This window comes from Notamacropus eugenii, chromosome 1 (genome assembly GCF_028372415.1).
Source record: "Notamacropus eugenii isolate mMacEug1 chromosome 1, mMacEug1.pri_v2, whole genome shotgun sequence".
NCBI classification, from domain to species: Eukaryota; Metazoa; Chordata; class Mammalia; order Diprotodontia; family Macropodidae; genus Notamacropus; species Notamacropus eugenii.
In genome coordinates, this window is record NC_092872.1 from 589760028 (window position 1) to 589784117 (window position 24090).

The 24090-nt window shown below is 35.0% G+C and overlaps 1 protein-coding gene across 1 annotated transcript in view; it reads left to right on the forward strand.

The window, feature by feature from the left end:
* MACROD2 (mono-ADP ribosylhydrolase 2) overlaps nucleotides 1–24090 on the forward strand; it is a 2147078-nt gene that overhangs the window by 1541556 nt on the left and 581432 nt on the right. The gene's annotated exons all lie outside the window — the stretch shown is intronic.

A 24090-nucleotide genomic window follows, 5' to 3' on the forward strand; every position in this document is an offset into this window, starting at 1 on the left:
AACTGATAAAGAGAGAAAAGTTTCTGAATTGAGAAAAATTTACATTACATGTCTCATATGGTTGTTATCAGAGCACCTTTGTGGAAGAAACATAAAAATTAGAAGGGATATAAAGAAACAATAATCTTGAAACCTTATCGTGACACTTCCTCAGCTCTTGCAGTTGGTAGTATCTTAGATAACTGACACCTCTTTCTGTTTGAATAAGGGGCAACCTCTTTCCCACTTAACACTTGCCAATAGAATAATGGTATCCAGTGAGTCATAGAATTGAAGGAGAGACATTCTAAAACTGATTAAGTCCCTCTAGATTTAATTCCATGGTCCCTAATGAGTCATTTGGATTTAAATAAGAAAAACACCATCCTGTTTGATTTATAAAGGGCAGACTTCCTTTGTTCCAAACTGACTCCTTCCAATTGCAGAACTCCCTCCAAATGAGCTGGGATATAGCCATGGGGTCTAGCATCAATTTGCAAGGCTCGATGCTTGTGATCTGATTTGATTAGATGTAATAGACATGACTTCAGAAAAAATCTTTTTGATCTTGTATATTTCCTTTGCAGGACATCTCTTAGAGGCCTTGAGAGATTAGTGTCTCTTATCCTTTGCTGTTAAGATTGCAAGTGTCTTGGTCCCTATCAAATTTAGAGGTCTGCATACTCTTCAGCAAACTAGATTTTGTGTATTTTATATGAGCAGACCCTTACTAATGAAATATTTCTCAATGACTCCTCCTACTCTTCTTTTCTCAATATTTCTTTATCTGTCTGTTTCTTGATCTATGCATGTATTAGCTACACTCTCAGCATTAGAAGATTTAAAACTGATGTAGTTTTGAAAAATAATTTTCAGCATTAGAAAAAATCAAATGAAATGATAATTATTCAAGTGTGATATTTCCACCAGTATCATGAAAATGCCTTTAATTCTGGGAGAGGTTATGTATCACATGGAATATGCTTCATAGATATTATTGGATGGATATCCTTTTAACTTTGCATATTATTCTTCCATCATGTCCTTTGGAAACAAATCATTGCATCTGAACTGATCTGTGTTGAATATTGATTTTGATGTCTCTTCTCATTAGATTTTAGTGCATTGAGGTTCTGCAGTAAAGTCTCAGTGCTTCTAAGGTGAAGCAAAAATTGCCTGTCCATTTTAGTAGCAGGTCACGTTTCAGTTCAAAACAGAAGGTGGGCAGAAAGTATAAAAAAGTATAAAAAATGGGTTGTCCACTTCAGTGTCTTGACTGGTTCCATTTCCTGTCATTTTACTTTAAGGCAGTAGACTCATATTTAAAGCTAGTTTCTTTTGGAAGTTTTAGCTAACCTTCAGAAGTGCCAGGAGCATTACTGTCCCACATCTGAAGTCGACAGCAAGGTTACCTTTAGTTTATTACTCGTCTGCCATTTAGTTTAGCTCACCCTTTTAACTTTAATTCTCTTCATTATTTGATTTATACAAATGGGTATCTTTTAATGCATTTAGTTAAGCAATACTGTAGATTACTGGAGCAAAATGATTGTGGTATTTGAATAGAAAATGTTTTTGATGGTACCTTGAGAGAATAGAGACTACTTAGTTTATTTGTATCTGTACTAAATGTGAAATTCCAAAATTCATAACCACTAACATTTCAAATTTATGAGATCTGATTGAGATTGAAACCATCTTTCTGTTCACTTGGCAGCAGCAAAATTATCCAGAATTTTTTTTAAACCACCTAACATTTCTATAGAGTTTTGTTCATTATATGCCTTTGAAAATTAAATCAGAATGGGAAAGAATAGTCACCTAGTTTTTATTCCACATTCTGTTTCTGTTTGAGAGTGATGATTCTGAGTCATTCAAAATCAAAGGAACTGTCTTATACAGTGTTAATATTTATGAATTTTCAGTTTCAGGCTTAGCAATGAGACTATAAGGAAAGTATCCATATTCCTGTTTTTTTTTCTAGTTTAAAAAATCCATGATATTTCTATCTGTTTATTACATCTCTTTAGAATGATGCATACAGTGTAGACCTTTAATATAATGTGTATGCAATGATGTCATTCATACAAAGTGGTAAATCAAAATTGAGTAACATGAAAAATCTGAGCATAAATTTACATTAAGACACTGGGTGTGCACTTAAAAAGAATTCAATATTTCCCCAAAGGGTTTTTACTTCCGTACTAAAAATTTAACAGGAGAGTAAAAGGGTTTTCCTTGTGGAAGCCAATTTGGATTGCTGAACTGCAGATCAGTCTTTGCAGACAATTTTCCAATGTGAAGAAAACACGTACAATATACACTCCTATATACATAGATCATCATTGCACTCATTAAAGCAGGATTGTAGTAGACAAACTCTTCCAACTATACACACACACACACACACGCATATACACACACAGACACACACACATATTTTAACTTGGTCTTAAATGTTTTTCCACTTCATTATTTGTATATAGTAACCAGAGGAAGTGTGAAATATAACAGAGATTGCTAAAAATCCAATTTATAGGCAGACTTTCTTCTGTGATTTGAAGGATCCATCATCTCCTCTGTGGGAAAGCTCCCTGTACCATATAATGTAACAACCTCATTCTATGCAATTCTCATCTGTGTCCTTCTATAATTCCTCCACAGAAGATTGACCCAACATGCTGCTGCCCTCCCTTTTGATCTTGATTACTTCTTGGAGACTAGTATCACATTGGAGTGGTTTCTTATTGTCTCTTACTTTTGTTTCCTGGGTTACCCATATAATTTTCTTGTCATACCTCTACTTGAGAATTATTTTAACAATACTTCACATTGAAAGTCACATATATCATAGCCAACTTATAACCACCCTGAGTCTTTCCATTGCCTTTTAGATCACTTATATTTATAATTCTTCTCATATCATTTTTTCCATGATTTGTCACCATATAGAATCACTAGGAAAATAATGGCCCTTGAAAAAAAGAGATTTTCTGTTACAGGGAACTGCCTGTGGCCATTGATGCCCAAATGAAGCACAAATGTCCAAATTCAATTAGTCCTACTTTCTTTCTCTTATTCAATACTTAGCTCAGTTTCTTATCTATAGTTCCTTTGTAAGATATGTATACTGATTGAATATGTTAATAGATATTCCCTCCACAATACAGATCGTAGCCTTTGTGACTCTTATCCATGTTCTTTTATAAATCCTCCAAATGATTTATCTATCATATTATAGGATTTACTCTACTTCTCTTAATTTTGGGTAGGTGAAATGTATCATATAGGCTGTCCATAATTTATTCATTGTTCTTACTATGTGACCTTTTCATCATTTCTATTATCTATACCTATCTGTCCATCTATCCACCTATTGATCCCTGATAGTTCTTTCTCTGGATGTGGAAGGCATTTTGCCTTAAAAGACCATTGGGAATTTTTTAAGTCCTTGCATTGCAATGAAGTTCTAAGTCTACCAAAAAAATTCTCGCACACTGTGGTTGTTGCTGTGTACAAAGTTCTCCTGGTTCTGCTCCTTTTGTTCAGCATCAGATCATATAAGTCTTTCCAGGACTCTCTGAAGTCTTCCTGTTCATCATTTCTTATAGCACAGTAGTAGTACTCCATTACGTTCATATACTACAATTTATTCAGCCATTCCCCAATTGATGGGCATCCTCTTGATTTCCAGTCTTTGACCACCATAAAGGGTGCTGCTTTAAATGTTTTTGTACATGGGGGACCCATTCCCATTTTATGATCTCTTGGGGATACAGTCCTAGAAGCTATATTTCTGGGTCAAAGGGTATGCACATTTTTGTAGCCCTTTGGACATAGTTCCTAATTGTTCTCCAAAATGGCTGGATCAGCTCACAGCTCCACCAACAATGAATTAGTGCTCCGGCTCTCCCACATCTTCTCCAACATTTATTGTCTTCCTGTTTTGTCTTGTTAGCCATTCTGATAGGTGTGATGTGGTATCTCAGAGTTGTTTTGATTTGCATCTCTCTAATCAATAGTGACTTAGAGCATTTTTTCATATGACTACAGATATCTTTAATTTCTTCCTCTAAAAACTGCTTGTTCATATCCTTTGACCATTTATCAATTGGGGATGACTTGTATTCTTGTATATTTGACTCACTGCTCTGTATATTTTAGAAATGAGGCCTTTATCACAGATACTAGTTGCAAAAAATTCTTTCCCAGTTTTCTGCTTCCCTCCTAATCTTGATTGCATTGGGTTTGGTTTTGCAAAAACTTTTCAGTTTAATGTAATCAAAATGGTCCATTTTGCACTTCATAATGCTTTCTATCTCTTGTGTAGTCAAAAATTCTCCCCTTCTCCATAAATCTGATAAATACACTATTCCTTGCTCCACTAATTTGTTTATAGTATCAATCTTTATATCTAGGTCATGTATCCACTTAGACTTTTTTCTTGTGTATGATGTCAGGCATTGGTCTATGCCTAGTTTCCACCACACTGTTATCCAGTTTTCCCAGCAATTTTTGTGGAACAGTGAGTTCTTATCCCAAAAGCTGGAGTCCTTGGGTTTATCAAACAGTAGATTGCTGTATTCATTGTCTGCTGTGTCTTTAGTACCTAGCCTATTCCACTTGTCTACCCTTCTGTTTCTCAGTCAGTACCAAGTGGTTTTGATAATTGCTGCTGTATAATACAATTTGAGATCTGGTAGAGCTAGGCCACCTTCCCTAGCATTTCTTTTCATTAGTTCCCTTGATATTCTGGACCTTTTGTTCTTCCAGATGAATTTTGATATTATTTTTTCCAGCTCTCGAAAATAATTTTCAGATAGTTTGATTGGTATGGCACTAAATAAGTAAATGGATTTAGGTAGAATTGTCATTTTTATTATATTGGCTCAGCCAACCCACAAGCAACTGATGTTTTCCCACTTACTTAGATCTGACTTTATTTGTGCGAAAAGTATCTTGTAATTGTGTTCATATAATTCCTGGATTTGTTTTGGCAGGTAGACTCCCAAATATTTTATAGTGTCTACTATAGCTTTAAATGGGATTTCTCTTTCTATCTCTTGCGGTTGGGCTTTGTTAGAAACATATAGAAATGCAGAATATTTGTGCATCTATTTGTTGTCTTTTCTGTCTTATCTATAAAAGTTCTAAGGATGAGATGGCATTATTGTGTCACTAGACAGTCTTTCTGCAGGCTTACTTTCTTTTCCATTGCCTTTTGATGTTTTATATGATGATATTTTTCATTATTTTCTGTTCTCATAATATTTTTTGTACAAATTTATATTCTAATGTTGTCCTTGGATCTATGTCTCTCTAGCAAGCCAAGCACAAGTTTGTTGACTGAATTGGTTTCTTGGGTCTTTTTTAGCATCCTACTTACTGCCTTGTTAAATTCTATTTGTTTGGTTAATTCCTTCCTTAACATTATGACAAGCTTCTCTAAAATACTGATAGACACAATATCTTTTCCTTTTCTGTTTCCATCAACAACTTGTTTAAATCGTTTATGATTAGAGCTATAATTGTTGAATGAAAATTCTTCTCTCCTTTCTCCTTCTAATTTGATATGGATTTAAAATTTTTCTAACAAGTCAATGATCTGACTGCACAAAGACAGCTGATTCTGACATGTCTTCCATTTTGATAACCAGCTGTTTCCTTTCTATTGAAATATAATCTTTAAGGAAATAATAAAAGATCTAGAGGAAATCCTTTAGCACATTGGGCAGAGCCTCCATGGAGGATCTGTAAGAGGACATGGATAAAAATTGCTTGGGAAGAGATCACATAGATAGATTGCAATCTGTATTGCTGAAATATGTGCTCCCAATGAAAAAATAACCAATCAATTTTTTAGATGAAAAGTTGGAGAATGCTACAAAGTGGTGAAGAAAGTGCTAACAATGAGATGTGTGGGTGATGTGTGGGTGATGTGTGTGTGTGTGTGTGTGTGTGTGTGTGTGTGAGACGTTTTCAAAACCAATTTAAATGTAAGCACTCTAAATGTGAACTTTTTGTCCAAAAGACAAACTACTTGATCTGGTCCTGTAGGAAATGAACATATCTATTGATATTTTTTTTTCTTTTTTCTTTCAGTGAAAACATCTCCTTGATAAATAAAGAAGTTGGTGCATGTGGTTTCATTTTATATCCAAATAGAATGAGAAATCTCATTTCATAAAATTTTAGCCCTTTGGTGGTTATAGTGCATATAAATAAATAGGCCACCATGAATATAATAGCAGTTTATTTGCCTTATGCTTCAAAAGATGAAGAAGTAGAACAAGAACTAGACACAAGTTTCCAAACACATCAGGAAATCAAAATGATTTCTTCAGGAAAACTCTTTGGAGTTTAGACATTAAATTAAACTGATACATTAAAATTCTCAGGATTACATATTGTTAAGGCTGTGTTTACTCCTATGAGCTAAATTGGAAAAGAAAAACTTGTTGACCTCAATTAAATAGCTATCTCTTGTTTGCTTGTTCATTTTAAATACTCACTGAGTTCTAATCTGATATTATTTGATAAGTTGTTTTCCAAGTAATTCAGTGTTTGAATATAGGCAATAATCAAGCTTTTGTTGTCAGAGACCTCCTTTTAGCATTTACAGATTGAACTTTTAGTGAGGTACATTGACTAAGAAGAGTTGTTATAAAGCAAATTTCCTCCAAGATCTGAAATGTAATCTCCCATAGATACATATAGAGTGCAGGCGACAGCTGACTCAAGTTTAGAGAACATATATGGCAAATACAATTATTTACTCCCTAAGGAACCCATGAAGTTGTTTTTGTTTGTTTGTTTTTAAGTGAGTTCAGTTCTCTGCTGGCCTCTGATGTAGTCCTGAGGCTAATTGTGCTTTCTTTCTTTATTATCCTCTGTTCACAATTTCAGTATCATCTTCACCCGTTGCTATTATATGAACATTGCTACAGATGTCAATAGGAAATGCAAATCATCTGACCTTTTGGAGGTGTCAGAGTTTTCCTCTGGTCAAGGATGGGACAGAGGTAGTAGAAAAAGAGACTTTTCTCCACCTTCAAGTTATTGCTTTGCAGGGAGATGGCTGGATCTATTCTATTGCTATTCTGGGCAGCTTTTGGAAAGTGAGATTCTAAATTGGCTGTTTTATCTGAGCTCTACAGTGTGTGAATAAATCTCTTCCATTAACACAAAATGTTTTCTGTCAAGTCAAGTCATAAGCACTTATTATACACTTACTATGTGTCAGACACTGTGCTAGGCACTGAGAATGCAAATACAATTAGAAAGAAAAATGATTTCTGACTTTAAGGAGCTTACATTCTAATGAAGGAAGTTAGCACATTTGTTGAAAAGTTGAAAAGAGGAGTGGGACATGGGAAAAACAGGAGTGATTAAGGGGGGGGTGGGTGAAGAAAAACTCCAGGAGAGTCAGGAGTTTAGCCTGACAGAAATGAAGATATGGCAGGCTGAGATATCCTCCCGAAAATGAAGGTTCTAAGAGAAACTAGATATTCAGAAAACAAACAGTCAGAGTCAGAAGGTGTGAAGAACAGGGTGATGTGATGGCAAGCAAAATATGATCTTTTGCTGTTTTGCTTTTAGTATAATCAAGTGCCACTGATTGAATCTTACCTTTATCAATCAAGAGTCTTTACTGGGAGTAAAGTACAGAAATAAGAGTTTCTTTAACTAGAAACTGTATATGTATTTGTATTGTTAATTATTTTAATGTGATTAAAGATCTTGTCCACCCATTAATGGGCCTGCCCATTAAGGGAAGTTTGAATAAGGAAGATTTGTGGGAAGGTCCAAGCCTTTTGTTAATGAGGTACTGGTTCTCAAGGGTTGGGATGCCCTCTGGCTCTAAAAAAAGGTATAAATACTTTGAGTTGAGATTTTACTTGAGAGCTTACTGGAAGTGTTTGTTTGGCCAGACTAGGACTCTGTGAAGCCACTAAGGAGCCTTTGCTCAGCTTGGAAAACCCAGATGCTGGTGCTTCCCTCTCTTGTAACTATGATCAGACATTTGGACCTGTCTGTTGAAGTTCAGGCAGAGGAAGCCATGTCTATTGATCTTTGATTTCTCTGTATTTTCTTTGAAGTTCAGGGTGCTGACTCCCCTGAACTGGGTGAATGATATAGGTGCTTGGTTAAAGGAATGATACATGTGTTTGATTGTTAACCCCTCAAAAGTTACCTTTCCTTTTATGAGTGCAGATCTAAAAACTTGTGATAACAGGTCACCCTGTGAATGTTGGGGTGCTTACTGATACAGATGAAGAAGTGTTTTTATTCAATGACTTAAGTATTTCACTTCTCCCAAATTAAGGGCATGTTCATACTTAGTTTATATCTTTGATGGATTGATACCTGACATAATGTTAAGTGTTATTATTATTTTTCATAAAGAGGATTGTCCTCTCAGAGTAATGGATTGTAAGACTCAAAGAGTCCAAACTTGACTCCATATATCATGGCCAATTTATGAGTTAAGGAGCAGCCATTGTAGAAGGAATGTTCCAAGTGAATAATCAAAGGCTTGGTGTGTTTTTGTGGATATGATGATCCTCTTGGCCCCTTTCTCTTTTACACTATCAGTCTTCTTTCAGTTCAAAAACTTTTCTGACTTGTCAATAATCCCACCCCAGTTCAAATCTCACTATTGTTCCATTGAGGCCTCCAAATTATATTTTCCAGAAACTTACATAGTTGTTTCCTGGGCACTTTTCCTACTAATGAAGTTTCCTCTTAAGGATTCTCTAGCTACAACAATACTTCTCATTGTCTGCAGGGATCAACTTCCTCTGTTGGTGAAGTTTCTCATCTTAAAGGATCCATTTTCTCCAGATTTGTTTTTTACCATTTTGAATATGATGGGCTCAAACTTGAGAGCACTTTTATTAGGTGATTATGAATGGGAAATGCATTAGAGATGTGCAACTACTTCCCTGCAGAAAGCATCTTTTTAAAATCTCTGGCCATTGCGGGAATCTGAGCAAATTCTTTGCTTCCAAAAGTGAAACATCAAAGGAGGATTATAGAAGTGTTGATGAGGTCAAAAAGCTGGTCTGAAGCCAGTGGCCTCAAACTGAAACTGTAATCTGAAGCTTCCCAATGGACCCTGAAGGTCATGGGGTTTTATTTATTATTGTAATTATAAGGACAATAAAATTACAATAGGCGACAGTTTCGTGCTGGCTTTCTGGAGGTCCACATGACAGCTGTTTCTACTTGTCAGCACTTCTTTCTAGGAGACTCAAGGTCCAGTGAGCAGATTCAGCAAAAGTGGATCAATTTATTTACACATGGCAAAATAGTTACTGATTGGCAGTTGTTGATAAAGACGTATCACCCCACAGTTTATGTGGTTTTCGTTGTTGTTTGTTTATTTTGCTTTGCTTTTTTTTTTTTATCTGGAAGACTGTGAACTGAGATTGTGAAGTCCTTTACTCACTTCCACATGGGTTGTCTTCTTCATACAAATGAGAACAGTGAGAGACAGCACTCATTTCTCATTTTCTAAAACAAAGAAAGGAGTCAATTATATCCTGTGCTTGGAGACTGGTAGTCACTTGAAGTGTTTAAGCATGAAGGCAAGCACATATTAAAGGATTCAACAGATTCTCTTCAGGGCCTATTAAAAAAAAAGAAAAAAGAAAAGAGGAAAACAAAGCAGGCAAGCTCTTCCATTTATCACAGATATTAATTACATCACTATCTTTGACTTGCAGGACTAGGAGATTATAAAGAATGTAATGAGCATTTTGGCATATTGACAATTGTTCATTATTAATACAAATTAAGTAACAAATATCAGGTCATGGAGTGGGGGGGGTCCTCATCAAGGGGACTCATTTGACTTTTGAGTGAATTTTCTACCTTATGACAGAAAGATTTTTAAAAACAGTATTATTAAGAGCTGTTCATCTAGGTTAATCTTTTCCAGCTCCTCACTGAATCTGCCACTCTGTTTTAAGTGCTTTTTAAATGAAATTGTATAAAGAGAAAGCCCATGCTGACAAAGAAGTTGTGCAAATCATTGTTAGATTGTTTAGAATGTCCATAATATGCATATGTAAAGCACTAATAATGAACCAGATACAAAAGATGAAAACACACTAGCTCTCTCTGTACTGGATAAATTTAACTGGAAAAGTCAAGTAAATGATTCCATTTACATGTAGTGGTGATTACTTAATAGGTCTCAAATGGTGATTTGTAATAGTTACAAAAGGTTTGTACCATTCTTGTGAAGAATATTCCCGTTCTATAGGAAGTTAGAAGAAATGTTAGGAAATAAAATGGGCAGGATTTCTGTAGGCCATTCCGTTTTCTCCGATTATATCATGTTGGGAATAGGAATATTAAATATTTAAGGAAACAGCATTGCACAAATTCCCAGACCTACGGGTATTCATGTCATCTAGCAGATCAAGTGTCAGTAAATCTGACATTGTTTTTGTCGCTAAGATCATTACCACTGCCCACTATTGTTGGTCTGTAAAGTCTTTGAAGATGGAAGAAATGCATGTTTTTATTTAATAATTTAGTTTTAAAACTGCAGTTTTTTTTACTTTTACATTATTTATGTTTTATTTGTAAAAATTCAATATTTCTGGAGAAATTGACAGGAGTACCTTTTATGGATAACATCTTCATGTTAGGAAAAAAAGTGCAGATTATTAGTAGCAGGATGAATATGATATTTCTTTTGAGTCTTGATGTCTTCAATTGACATGCTGCTTTAATGCTTCCATTTGTGCTAATTATAAGTAGGGCAAAGAATACTTTTATTATTTTTGTCATTTTTATTTCACAGAAGAATTGAATTTTTATTGTTTTAAAAATCTTGAATTGATCAATTTCAGACCACCCTTAGAAAAGCATTAGCCTGATAAATACTGTGATAAAGATATCCACTGTAGCAAGCTGCCCAATCTCTAGAGATATATGAGTTGCAAAACTATGGTTAGGCAGATAAATCCATGGCAAATGCTCTGCCTGATTTTTCTGAGAAAGATTTAAATCAATGACAAGAGGAGGGAGTCTTTGGGGCTTAGTCTCACTGAAGGATGACACAGATGAATGTAAACAAACTGTAACACCTATGTGGAGAAAATAAACATATAAAGATATATAAAGACACATAGTTTTATAAAACATCTAACATAAAGTGAAATTTTGGTCTTCAATATAGAGAGGCTGGAATGCATCCATTCAGGTAAGCATGATATATTCTTAAACATTTGTTACTGAACTTTCTTTCCTTCTCAAGGTGACTTTGGTACTAGAGTAGAAATCGAGGTACCTAGGCTTTACCCACTGGACAGCTATTTAAATGTCTTGAGTATATCCAGGGATGTGCTAGTAATTTTTAACAATTTTATTTTTTTTTAAATTATTTTTAAAATATTCCTCTTTTAATTTTGAGTTCTAATTTTTTTTCCTTTCCCAAACACAGCACAATCCTGGATCTTTTTAAAGTGGTTTATCCCTTTAGCCCCACTCTGCAACCTTTTACCCTCAATTGTGTCATTTATTTCAATACCTTAGTGGTCCTCTGAAGAAAGAAATTGAAAGCCTGAAATAATTTTAGATTTTTCCTAATGATATTTTTTATTTTATAATAATATAAACAATAACTATCATTTTTATAGCACTTAAAAATTTGAAAAGTGCTTTGCATGTATTATCTCAACTGATCCTTCAACATCCCTGGAAAGGACAGTTCTTTTATCGACATTGTGTAGTTTAGAAAAAGTCAGAGACTGTCTTTTGCTGCTTTTTGTATCTCTGACATTTAGCACTATGCCTATACTTATACATACCGTATAAGTACATAATAAATATGTATTTGATTAAAAAAAACTGAGTCTCAGATTAAGTAATTTTCCCAGGGCCACGCAGAAAATATATGTCTGCAGTGAATTTAAATAAAGAAATTTTTTGCTTTTAATGTACACATATACAATTAGAATAGTATTTCAAATTTTGATAAAAAAATTATGTAACTAATACAGGCACATGAAAATGAGAATTTTGATGGAATTGATTCCTCAATATGACTCCTATATGAACAATTTGGATTATTTAGTATGCCTACCAAACTGAATGGAGGGACCAGGTCCTTTATATGTCCTTAGCATTGCACTTCCATGACACCCCTGATACATGACCACTTGGCCCAAGACAGTACTTTGTATGATGAATTCAATTCAACAAGCACTTAATTATATGGCTTATGATAGACTATCTTTATTTGGTATTTTTCAGTTACTAATGATTTCATTTATGTTGCATTCTTATATGATCCTCACAGCAACTCTGCAGGGTTGGTATTGCAAAAAGGTCATTTTCACATTTTCAGAAGAGGGACCTGAGGCTCAGAGACTGACTGGCATGCCCACAGTCATGAAGCTCCTCAGTGATGGAGTTTGAGCAGGCTTGGCCAGTATTTCCACTCCACCATTCTTCTCTGATGAGAATCTTTTTCAAGTTAATTTAAAATATATTTGTAGTGAATACCTATTTAAAATATTACTTTTTCAAAGAAAAGAAATGTCATTTTTTAACATATCATGTTGTTTTGGGAAATCCAAGATGATATATTATATAAAGAGTATACAGATAATATTTTGTCAGTAAATATTTCAGGAAGGAAAGGAATGGAAAAAAAGGCAAAAGAAGAGAAAGGAAGGGAAAGAGGAAATTAGAAATGAATTTTGATATCAATATATATAATTTTTGGAAAGAATTTGAAATACATTTTAAAATGTATGTATTATTTAGGACCAAGTCCTTGTGAATCATTTCCCATTATCTTCTATTTAAATCAGGTTATATTTTCTAAGAAGAAGGGATAATTGTAAATACCACAGAACTGGTCCTCTAAATCTTTCTTCCTGATAATATGAGTACTGTGTTGTCACCTAATTATAGTAACTATGGAAAGAATGAAACATCCTGGGGTGGAGGGGAGAAATCTGGGAAAATTTTCTGGGGGAGGTGGAACTTTTAATATGTTCTTCAAGGATAGGTATGCCATTTGGAGATTATTTGAACACCAATCTCTCACATTCAAAAATCTTTGTAATTAGTAATGGCCTACATGTTTTGGTATCCAAAAGTTTCTTCAGTCTGTTTCTTACCTACCACCTCCCCCTTTACTCCTAAAACCCTCATGCTCTCCTGATGGCTGAAGGAATAAACTAAAATATACTGGCAGATTCTCTCTATTTCTGGTGCTTGGCTGATTTAACCTACACTGGGATTCATGCCTCAACCCCCTTTCCAGAGCAGCAATGGTCGCCATAATATTTTCCATTAGAGGCTTCATCAAAAAGCTGAGTGGGTTTTTAAAAATAGATATCTTGACCTTAGCTCTCCTCTCAGCTGGGAAACTATCATTCTTTGGTGAATGAGAAAGGACAGGGTTGAGTGCCAAGTACTTGTGATTGGAGTTCACACTGAAAGCCTTGCCAGTTTCATTTGCTGTATGACTGCCTTTGGATCATAGCAAATGATTCTTTTAGGTGCAACATGGAAAACAGTATATATTGCTTTATGAATGTGCATGAGAGCATGTCCTCATATTGATAGAATGATAGGATTTAAAGCTGTAAGGGAACATTAGGGAACATATAATACAAGCCTTTCATTTTGTTGAGGGGTAAACTGAGACTCAGGGATGTTATATATTTGTCCAAGCTCCAAGGTCATAGGGATAATTAATAGCAAAGCTGTGATTCAAACCCAAATTATTTGACTCCAGATCCAATGTGCTTTCACACACTGAATGGAATAGTATAATAAAATGGAATAGTATAATAATGCTATTTATTTTTTACTCCATTGTATTTTTAAAGTATTTTCCTACATTATTTATTTCATCTTCCCAGCTAAATCTGGGAATTAAAGCATGCAAGTATTATTATTTTCATTTTTTTATGGTTGAAGAAATTGAGCCCCAGTAAAGTTATAAAGAACACAGCTATACATACAGTTGGGAATGAGGTTAATTATTTGTTTATCTATCTATTCATAATAATTATCTTAAAAAAATCTAGTTCCAAATTCTCTCCCTCCTCAACCTTTTCCTGTTCATTGAAAAGGAAAGCAATGGGATATTGATTATATATGTGAAGTTATACGAAACATATTTCCATTTTAACCACATTGGGGAAAAATGAAAAGTAAGAAGCTTAAAGTGAAAAGCATGTTTTAATTTGAATTCTGAATTCATCAGTTCTCTCTCTCTGGAGGTAAACAGTATTCTTCATCATGGGTCTTTTGAAATTATCTTGTATAATTGTATTGATCAGAGTAGACTGGTCCTTCACATTTTATACAGTTACAAAACCACTGTTACTGTGTACAGTGTTCTCCTGGTTGTGGTTGCTTCACCTTGCATCAGTTCAGATAAGTCTTCCCAGATTTTTTTTTTTTCTCAAACCATCCTGCTTGTCATTTCTTATACCCCGATAGTACTCTATCATGATCATGTGTTACAACCTGTTTGGTCATTGATAGTTGTCCCCTCAACTTCTAATTCTTTGCCACCACAAAAAGAGCTGCCATAAATATTTTCCATTATATTATGTCACAAATGTGATATTAAATGCGTATTGAAATTTTTACATACTATATAATTTATATTATAAATATTTTAAGTTATTATAGGTCCTTATCCATTTTCTTTGATCTCTCTGGGATACAGACCTATAAGTGGTACTGTTGGGTGAAAGAGTATGCAGTTTTATAGCCCTTGGGGAATAGTTCTAAATTGTACTCCAGAATGGTTAGACCAGTTCACAACTCCACCAACATTACATTTCTATCCCATTTTTTTCCACCTTCCAAGGAGTTTACTTTTTAAATGAAACAGCCTCCCCCATTCCTGCTTGGATTCAGGCAACCTTTTCTCAGCATCATTTAAAATAGTTTTACATTTAGAAACTTACAACTTAAGACTTTTTTTATGTTGGGGATATAAATAATATGCCATGACATCATTGATTGTTTGGATTTTAAATGAATTGATGCACTACCATTAACTTATGTAAAGCAAAGTGGAATGCTAAAGCATCATTTGAAATCTGTTAATGGTGAGGCACTTCTTGAAGTCAAATGCCATACAGTCCAACCATAATAGTTTCAGTCAACCTACATTAGCCTGAGAAGGAAAATATGACTCTTGCCTCAGTGATGATTTGTTTAGCTGAGATTCGCATTATTATGGGTAACACTATTATTAGGAACACAATCAGTCATAGCACCATGAACAGAAAAATCAATTTCTTTAAAAAGGTTATATAGGAAGTTAAGAAAAATAACCAAAGAGTTTATCTAAGGGCTATTCCATACATAAACATTTCAAATCACTTGGCCCAGCCTGAACTCATCCAGAGAATGGTGAGCAGGTGCTAGGGAGCTTGAGTTCATACCATATGAGCATTAATTGAAAGAACTATGGATTTGGAAGTAGTGCAATATGCCAGAGACAACACTAGATTTGTAGTCTGAGCATATGAGCATGAATCTCATTAACTCTGTTACTTTGTTACCCATGTGACCTTGGGGAAGACATGTAACCTTTCCAAGCCTCAGTTTATGTGAGAAATGAAAGGATTGGATTAGTTTTCTCAAGCTCCCTTGTAGCTCTAAATGTATGTTTTACCAGAATAGAAAATTTGAGGAGAATTATAATATTAGTATTTTAATTATTGATACAAAGAAAAGGGATTTGAAATTTTTATTCTTGGCCTTGTTGGCAAAACTAGGAATAAGTGGAAGTTGCAGGGAATCAGATTTAGGTTCAGTGTAAGGAAAACTTTCATGGTGAGTAGGACCTTTCTGACATGGAAGGAGTTCCTTCAACTAGTTCTGGGTTTCCTTTCACTGGAAGTCTTAGTTTAAGCAAAGTCTGGATGATCCTTTATTTGTATTTTATAGAGTGGATTTTTATTGAGACTGCATGGTCTCTGAGATCCCTTTTAATTCTAAATATCTGTGCTTGAACTGGTGACAAATTGTAGATCTAAATTCTGTATTCTTCAGAATATTTTTTTTAAAAAAGTTAATTCTTATAAAGATAAGTGTCCTAGAAATAGCCTAACAATTGGAAGGTTCCAGAGTACTCCAAAAGGTGATGGAGTTTTTAGTGACTGAATTAGATGTTCCATCAGAGTTGCGTTGCATTTGAAGCTAATTTGTTTTCTCTTCACATACTCTGAGTTCCATTTTACTTCTCTGATACATAACACATATTATGGTAGCTGAAACCCACCTCTGTGAATTTGAATTCTTGCTTGTGTTTGCCTATTAAAATTTTTGTCTTGACCAACTTGCATACTTCCTCTTCCATAAAGTCTTCCTATGAGCTGAAAAATTTCCCTCTTACTTCAGATTTCTTTAGACCCCTTTTCCTGAAGTTTTCTTTTTCCTTTGCCTATGATCCCCACATTCTATTTTACGTTTATTTGTGTGTATGTCACACCTCTTGCGCTGTCAGAATATAAGTTCCTTGAGGGATATAGAGACTGTGTTATTTTTCATTGTTTTATTCCCAGTGATTCTCATGTATTAAGTACTCACAGAATATTATTCACTTGAATTAGAATGGAGAAAGATGAACTAATCAAATGATGTTATCTCCATGGAGAGAATGAACATTATTTGTCCATCTTGCAATTCAGGATCTTGGACAAATTACAATGTTTAGCAAATGAAATTGTAAAGACAATGAGAGTTAAATGCATTGCATGGTGTGAGCACAGCTTTGTTAATATTGAGGTTTACCTAAAACAGTGAGTAGTTGCTACAGGCGAAGTATCAAGCTGCAAATCATTGGGTTGAAACCCCTTGATCATCATTTATACTCCCAAGAACATATTTAATTTCCTGTTTCCTCCTAATTTCTCTTTGTTCTCTGATGATATTTCTCTCTACTCCAAATAAGCCATCTGTTGGCAGCAGCACTCAGAAAACAGATACTGTACATGGTCAATAATTTTCTAGTGAATACTTTGACATGATGAAAAATGAAAACTAGACCTCTTTGGAAGAAGTCACTTACTGATACTGCATTTTGTTGACTTCACATGATCCAGAAAACACATGGTGTTTTGCTACTCTTCCAGAAAGTGAGAGGAGGACAAGGTTTGTATTAAAGGGATGGAGCTCTGAGAGAAAGATAGTTTGTGTGGTTTGCTCCCAAACTGGCAAATCATTTGAATTTGCTCATTTAGAGAAAGAAGGGGGAAGAGGGACTCTTCTAGACAGTATTAGAAGAAAAACAGCAAAGTCATGGACAGTGATTCTTTTCCTTTCTCTCTCTTCCTGGAGGAGGAAAAGCTGTGTCCAGTAGTTTTCCACAGGTTGATTGTCCAGGAGTTTTGTGAAAATATCACTCCCATACCTTTATACCTTGCAGATCTCCTGAATGAATGTACGAATGAAAAGCATGACATGCTATCAAAGGACATGTGAGGGAAATGTGGGACAAGTATGGGTGAGAAGAAGAAAGTAGAACAAATAAAAGAATAAAAAAGAAAAAGAAGAGAAACTGCAGTCATATAGCTTCTACTCATCCTCTTTTTTCTCTTACCCGCATCTGAATACCTATTTCTAAGCAGAGGAAACATACAGAATGGATTTTTCTTGATTGACCAGGGATTAAATAATTCTTCAGAGCTCATTCTGTAAACTCAGTTGCTTTAGAAATTGGAAAGGGGTTAGGAAAATGTTTTTCTAAAAACCCATTTATGTGTCTTTCTTGAGCCTTCTGAGATTAAAGGGGAGAATCTGTTTTATTTTAAGAATATAAAAAATAATCAAAATTGAGAGAACATGAGAGTTTGGAAGAGTTGGAAAATTATAAATAATACTACTCAAACTGAAGGCAATCTTCAAATGAGACAGAGTTGAGCTCAAACTCTGGATCCAAGGATATTAAGAATTAGGAAACAATTTTCAATAGTGAATAAAATATCAATGACACTATTTTGAGTTTCCCTTATCTGTAGAGTTAGCTGACTTCTACTTGAGTAAGCAACTGTCTTTATTCAGAAATGAATGAAGCACTCTGCATAAGTATTTCAAGATCTAACAAGTTATCTTGGGGTCTGAGGTACATTAGTGTTACATACACAGTACAGTCAAATTCTCAGGCCCATCCTCTATCCATTAGGGGTACACAATTCCAAACTGTTAGTTGACAGTGGAGACTGCTTCACCGCTCCAGTTTCCACTATCAGAATATTCGTAGCAGTACTAGACATATGGAAACAATCCAGGGAACTGAACACATGCTGCTAAAGATTTCAGAGCACCCCAAATGTAATAGTACTTTCTGTTCTTATCTCAGAACATGCCCATCTCCATTAATTTTCCCCCCTAACAATCTGTCTATGATGACAAGTTTTGTTCTATTTTCTTGATGAAAGATCATGTCTCTAAGCCATATGTTATACCTGGAAGGATATCCCAGTCCATAGACTTTGGATTTTAATAAGTAGACTAGTATCATTCACATTATCTTCCATTATCTTAATGCTTATCTTTGTCTTATCCTATATCCTGGTAATTTACATTCTTCCCCTCCCCCTCACTAAAATAACCCATATATAATGTTAGAATCTTAACTTTGTAAGGTAGAATAAATCATCTCATATTTCTACTCTGCCAGGTTTCTTGATTTCCATTTTCAGATGATCTGCTGCTCATCATTAGCTGACATAATGCTCCTGACTCTGTTTGTGGCTGACATGAGCAGCTGTCCAAGACAGATGGATTACTATGTTGATCCAATGAAGTTTTCACCCATGTAAATCTTCTTTCCTTCACTGTGTCTGATAAGTATTCTACATTTCATGTGCTCCCCCCTCAACTTACAAACTTATAGAGTGTTACTTAAAAAATTATGTCTGTTTGAAGGTCAGTAATTTTTATATGCAGCTTTCTCAGTTTTCAACAAATTTTCAATAGTTTGGCCTTTCTTATGAATGTCTTTTAAAAGATCTTTGCAGACATTAGTCTGCTGTCTGAAGCCATGTGGACTTGGCCATTGCCATGGAGAATATTGACAGTGGCAGCGATGAGAGCTCTCCAACTAAAGTGACTTTGGAAGGTACTGGAGAGCAGGTACAGCTAAGCAAAAACCTCACACACACATACCTCCACAAACTCAGAGTAGCAAACTGAATTACATATTTCTAGTATCTAGATTGATATGCGTGTCAATCTGGTAGATGAGTATTGTGTTCCATTTTCCAAACTTCTCCTCTGAGTTATTTTGTCTTGGACTTTGCTTAGATTTTTGAATTTGATTTTGCTTCTTGTACTTGGGACACTGCCTTCCGTATCGAGAAAAATATTAGATTTATTTGGAGGTCCTAGGTTCAAATCTAACATCTGCTACTTTACCTGTGCGACTTTATACAAGTGATTGGAGCATTCTGAGCCTCAGTTTTCTCATTTATAAAAGGAGATGGTTAGGCTAGATAACCTCTGAGGTTCTTTCATTTCTAAATCAAGGATCTTATGACTTGTCTTCCTTTCAGCTCAGTGATGTGTTTGTTCAGTCCTTCCTGGTAAGTAACTTGTCTACAAAGTGATTTTGATCTCTACATGTATAAAGTGACCCCACAAGGACAACGGTCACTGCTACAACCAGTCCCTTTCAGTCAGCATCCTATATTTCACAAATCAGGGACGAGTCTACACTCTGTTATAGCCTTTATCCAGGACCCTATGGTGAGAGTCCTTTGCCTATGAAGTGATTTAGTGTTCTTTTTGAAAAGTCTTTCAGAAGCCAGTTTCTCCAAAATCCTAGGTCATACTATTTAACAAATTCTATGACGTTTGCTTTTAACATCTTTCCTATTCAGCTTCATTCAATTCACACTTGTTGAATGTCATCTATGAAGAAAATGAGATCCTTAAAGACAGAAGCTGGTTTTTCTTTCACTTTTGTATCCACAGAATCTAGCACATAGTAAGTACTTAATAAATGTTTATTGAAGTGATTAAATTGAAATACAGGCTGTGTGCAGAGCACCTTAGTAGCAGTAGAGGGAGATGCAAAGTATAAATAAGACAAAGTCTGTATCCCCCTAGATTCTTTTAGGGAAGGTAGGAGTCTCTGAGTCACTAATAATGGAAAGGTGGCCCCTTACCCCCTGGGACTATATCACTTCATATCTGATTAGGAATTGGATGAGAATTTGAAAAGATAGCTACCCCTTTCTTTTATAGAAGAATACTAAGTCTTTTTCCAGTTCTCATCTTTCTCCTGATCCATGCTCTAGTTTGTTTAGTAAAATCTGCTGCTTGGCAAAAAGAATTTCAGGTAGGACTAGGCCTAAAGTGAATTTCTATGCACAGTTCTATATTCAAAAATAGCATAAAAATATAACATTTCCATTGTTGATATAAACATTATTTGCTTTCATAACTTTCTTTTCATTTAAGAATCATTTACCATGAACTCATTCACTCTTTATCAACTGTTGCAGTCAAAGTGGTTTAAAAATTAATGTCTTCAGACAATTTGTTCATCCTTCACTCCCACTGGGGTGAACATTTTCCCTCTCAAAATCTTAGAGACGCAAAATTGCAAAGTTGAAAGGGACCTCAGAGGTCATCTAGTCTAATTGGACCTGAATGAGAATACTGTATTTTACATACTGAATAATAGTGAACAGAGAAAGAATCCAGAATATAAAACTATAGGAATCATAAGCAAACTATAGAAACTATAAGTAATAGTAAGATTTCATCCTGAAAAATGTTTGAAAATCTATAACTCAGTCAATGAACTATGTCTAAATTTAGAAGATTGTATCCAAATTTTGTTTTCTTAATGATTGTGTAAATTTAGGGGTGCCACTTAGAAAAGTCCTTATGGAGATTGTGTAGTGGCTACCTATGACCTTTGATCCCTGGACTTCATACTTACTCTTGTGATTTATTTTGAGTCACTCTTGTACAAGAGAAAAGAGTGCTAGATTGGGGGTCAAGGGACTTGAATTGAAATCCCAGCTCTATAGAACTTATTATTATCTCTGTGAATTCAAATAAATCACTTCACTTCTGTGGATTTTAATGTCCTCATCTTTAAAATGGAGGTATTAGACTAGATGACATCTAGGGTTCCTTCTAGCTAAAAAAAAATAGGATCCAGTAAGAGTATGAATGCAGATCAGTAAATCAACATCTATTATGTATTTACTATGTTCCAGATAATATGCTAGGTAATGGAGATGCAAAGCCAAAAATAAAATGGCCCCTACCTTCAAGGAGTTTATATTAGATTTCAGGAAGCAGCAAATATTTATATAAGTAAATAAGTAAAGACAAAATTTATACCAAATAAGGGCAAAGGAATTTTTTTGAGTGGAGGGAAGGGATGCACTAGAAGCTAGAGGTGGAAGTGGAGGAGAGAATCAGGAAAGACCACATATAAGAAGTGGCACTTGAGCTGAACTTTGAAGGAGACTAGAGATTCTAAGAGGTGTGAGTGAGAAGGAAGTAACAAGCTAGGGCATTCCAGGCTAACAGGGCAGACTGTGCAAAACCATGGAGACAGAAGTCGTGCTATATGGGAGGGACAAAAAGTGGTCATGTTGGTTGGACTATAGGATATATGAAAGGCAGTAATGTATATTAATTCTGGAAAGGTACATCCCTTTCATTTCCTGTGCTGTTGACAGCAAGAGCAGTTCCATTAATTTCTTTTTTTTTTTTTTTTTTAACGAACAAAGATCAATTTTCTCCCCCTACTTTCCCCACAGGGCAAAAGAAAAGAAAAGAAAAACCAAACCTTTGTAATAAATATGCATAACTGAGCAAACAAATTCCCACAAAGGCCATATCCAAAAAATATATGTGGTTCCATTTCAAAGCCGACAGTAATACTAACCAATCCCATATGTGAATTTACTTGGAAACAATTATCAATGTGTACTGAAAAAATTATTGGACTTGTAGTTGGAAGAGTATATCTTAGCCCTGCCACTTACAACCCAGGCTATATTGACCAAATCATTTAATTTCTCTGGGCCTTAGTTTCCTCATCTGTAAAATTTGGGAGGGGATATACAAGATATAAGAAGCAGTATGGTGCAGTGGAAAAAACTATTTGGACAAGTCTTCAAGTCCTAGTTCTAACATTTTCTACCTGTGTGACTTGTCACCCCAAATCTCTAGCCTCAGGTTCCTCATCTGTAAAATGATGTGATAGGGCTCAATAAATTCTTGTTGTAGTTCAATATTTCAGTCACGACAGACTCTTTGTAACAATCCTGTGGACCACAAACCACCAATACTGTCCATAAGGTTTCCTTAGCAAAGAGAATGGGATGTTTTGTCATTCCCTCTTCCAGTGGATTAGCAAACAGAGGTTAAGTGACTGCCCTGGGTTCCATAGCTAGTAAGTATCTCAGGCTGGATTTGAACTCAGATCATCCTGACTCCAGGCTGACCACTCTATCCACTGAGCCATCTAGCTGCCTTCAGTGAATTCTACTTCCCTTAAAATTCTAAATCAATGCCCTCTAAAGACCAGCTTTCACCCTATTCTGTGATACAAGGGCCTAGACAGAATATTAGAAATCATCGAATTGAATTCCCTCAAGAAAACAAGAAGTGTCTTTTCCTAGGCAGGGGAGACGATGCTTCTGTATTTACCTCCAGTGGTCCTGCCTCACCATTCCCTTAAAGGTAAAGCAGTACGCTTCAGACACCTTGAAGAATGTTAATCAAGATTTTTTTATTCTATTTACCCTATATTGTAAAGAAGAAATAAAATAGCGTGTTAATTTTATATTTGAAGTGAAAAATTAATAAAATTATGAAATAATATAAAATGTTCCACTTTGTTATAAATTATATAGTTACCTTTAGCAAATATATTTTAGGCCCAGAAAAAGCCTCACTTCTCTGCTTTCCTTTGTACTCAAGGGTTCTACCTTAGTATGTTCTGCTATTTACATACATAGAGATTTGCCTGATTTGTAATTTTTTTCTATTTAAAAGACTTACATAATGATAACATAGGGCACAATATGTTGATATTTACAGAAAATTTTATTCTGAAGGAAGCTGAATCTCCACCCCCATTCCAGGATCACCCCAGGGACTCTCCTATCTTTTCAATAATTAATTTGACAAAAGGTCGTTTTGCTAAATGCATGATGGGAACATGCCTTTTCCTTACACCACAATCTAGTAGTCTTTCCCTTCTTTTTTTTTTTTTTTTTTTGAAATCAGTGAAAGAAACCGGAATCTCCTGCCAGCCATAGCATCTGGGCCTTTGGCATATTCTTCAGGTTATTTTGTTGACAGCTTTTGAGTTTGCTTAGATGTTACTAACAGTCTTCTGTTAGCTTTCTAGAATGCGCTCCGCTCCTTGAATGCTCATTTCCACAAAACTCTTTCAGTGCCCAGCAAATTAAAGATTTTGTCTTTACTCAAACTGGACCCATTTAAAATCCTTCAAAATGTTGAGGATCCATGATTTCCCAATTGTGGATACTCACTCCACTCATGCAGATAGTGTATAAGTCCCATTTATACTCTAATAGATGCTCTTCCAGAACTGAAATCATAGAAATATCCATCTTTCTATGGCCAAGCTAGTGACAAGCCCCAAAGTATTGAAAAGATATTAATGCATATATGCTAAGAGCAAAGACATACTGATATAAGGGAAGCCAAATCTTATTGTTAAGTAAGCTTTTGCTTTTGGATTAGTTATTTTGGGAGGGAAATGAGCTTTTTTCTGGCAAATTAGATTCTGTTTAGTTAAATGGGGTCCTGATGATCAGAAAGAATCCATACCCCTCCCCAGAAAGCAATATTATCTCATAGTAGAAATTAGCTTCATTTCTTGAAAAGTATATAGACAGCTTGGCTTCTTCTGGACTGATTATTTTATGCTTCCTAAAACAGGAAGCTGGGATGAAAATTCTGGAATGTAGGATCATAGAATCATATGATAGAAAGGACCTGCATTTTCAAACGATTAGATTAGGATGATGATGAAAATTCAGTCTGGGTTGTCTTGCTTCATTTCTTTCCCAATTCTTTTTAAAATTATTAATAATTTTAGGAATT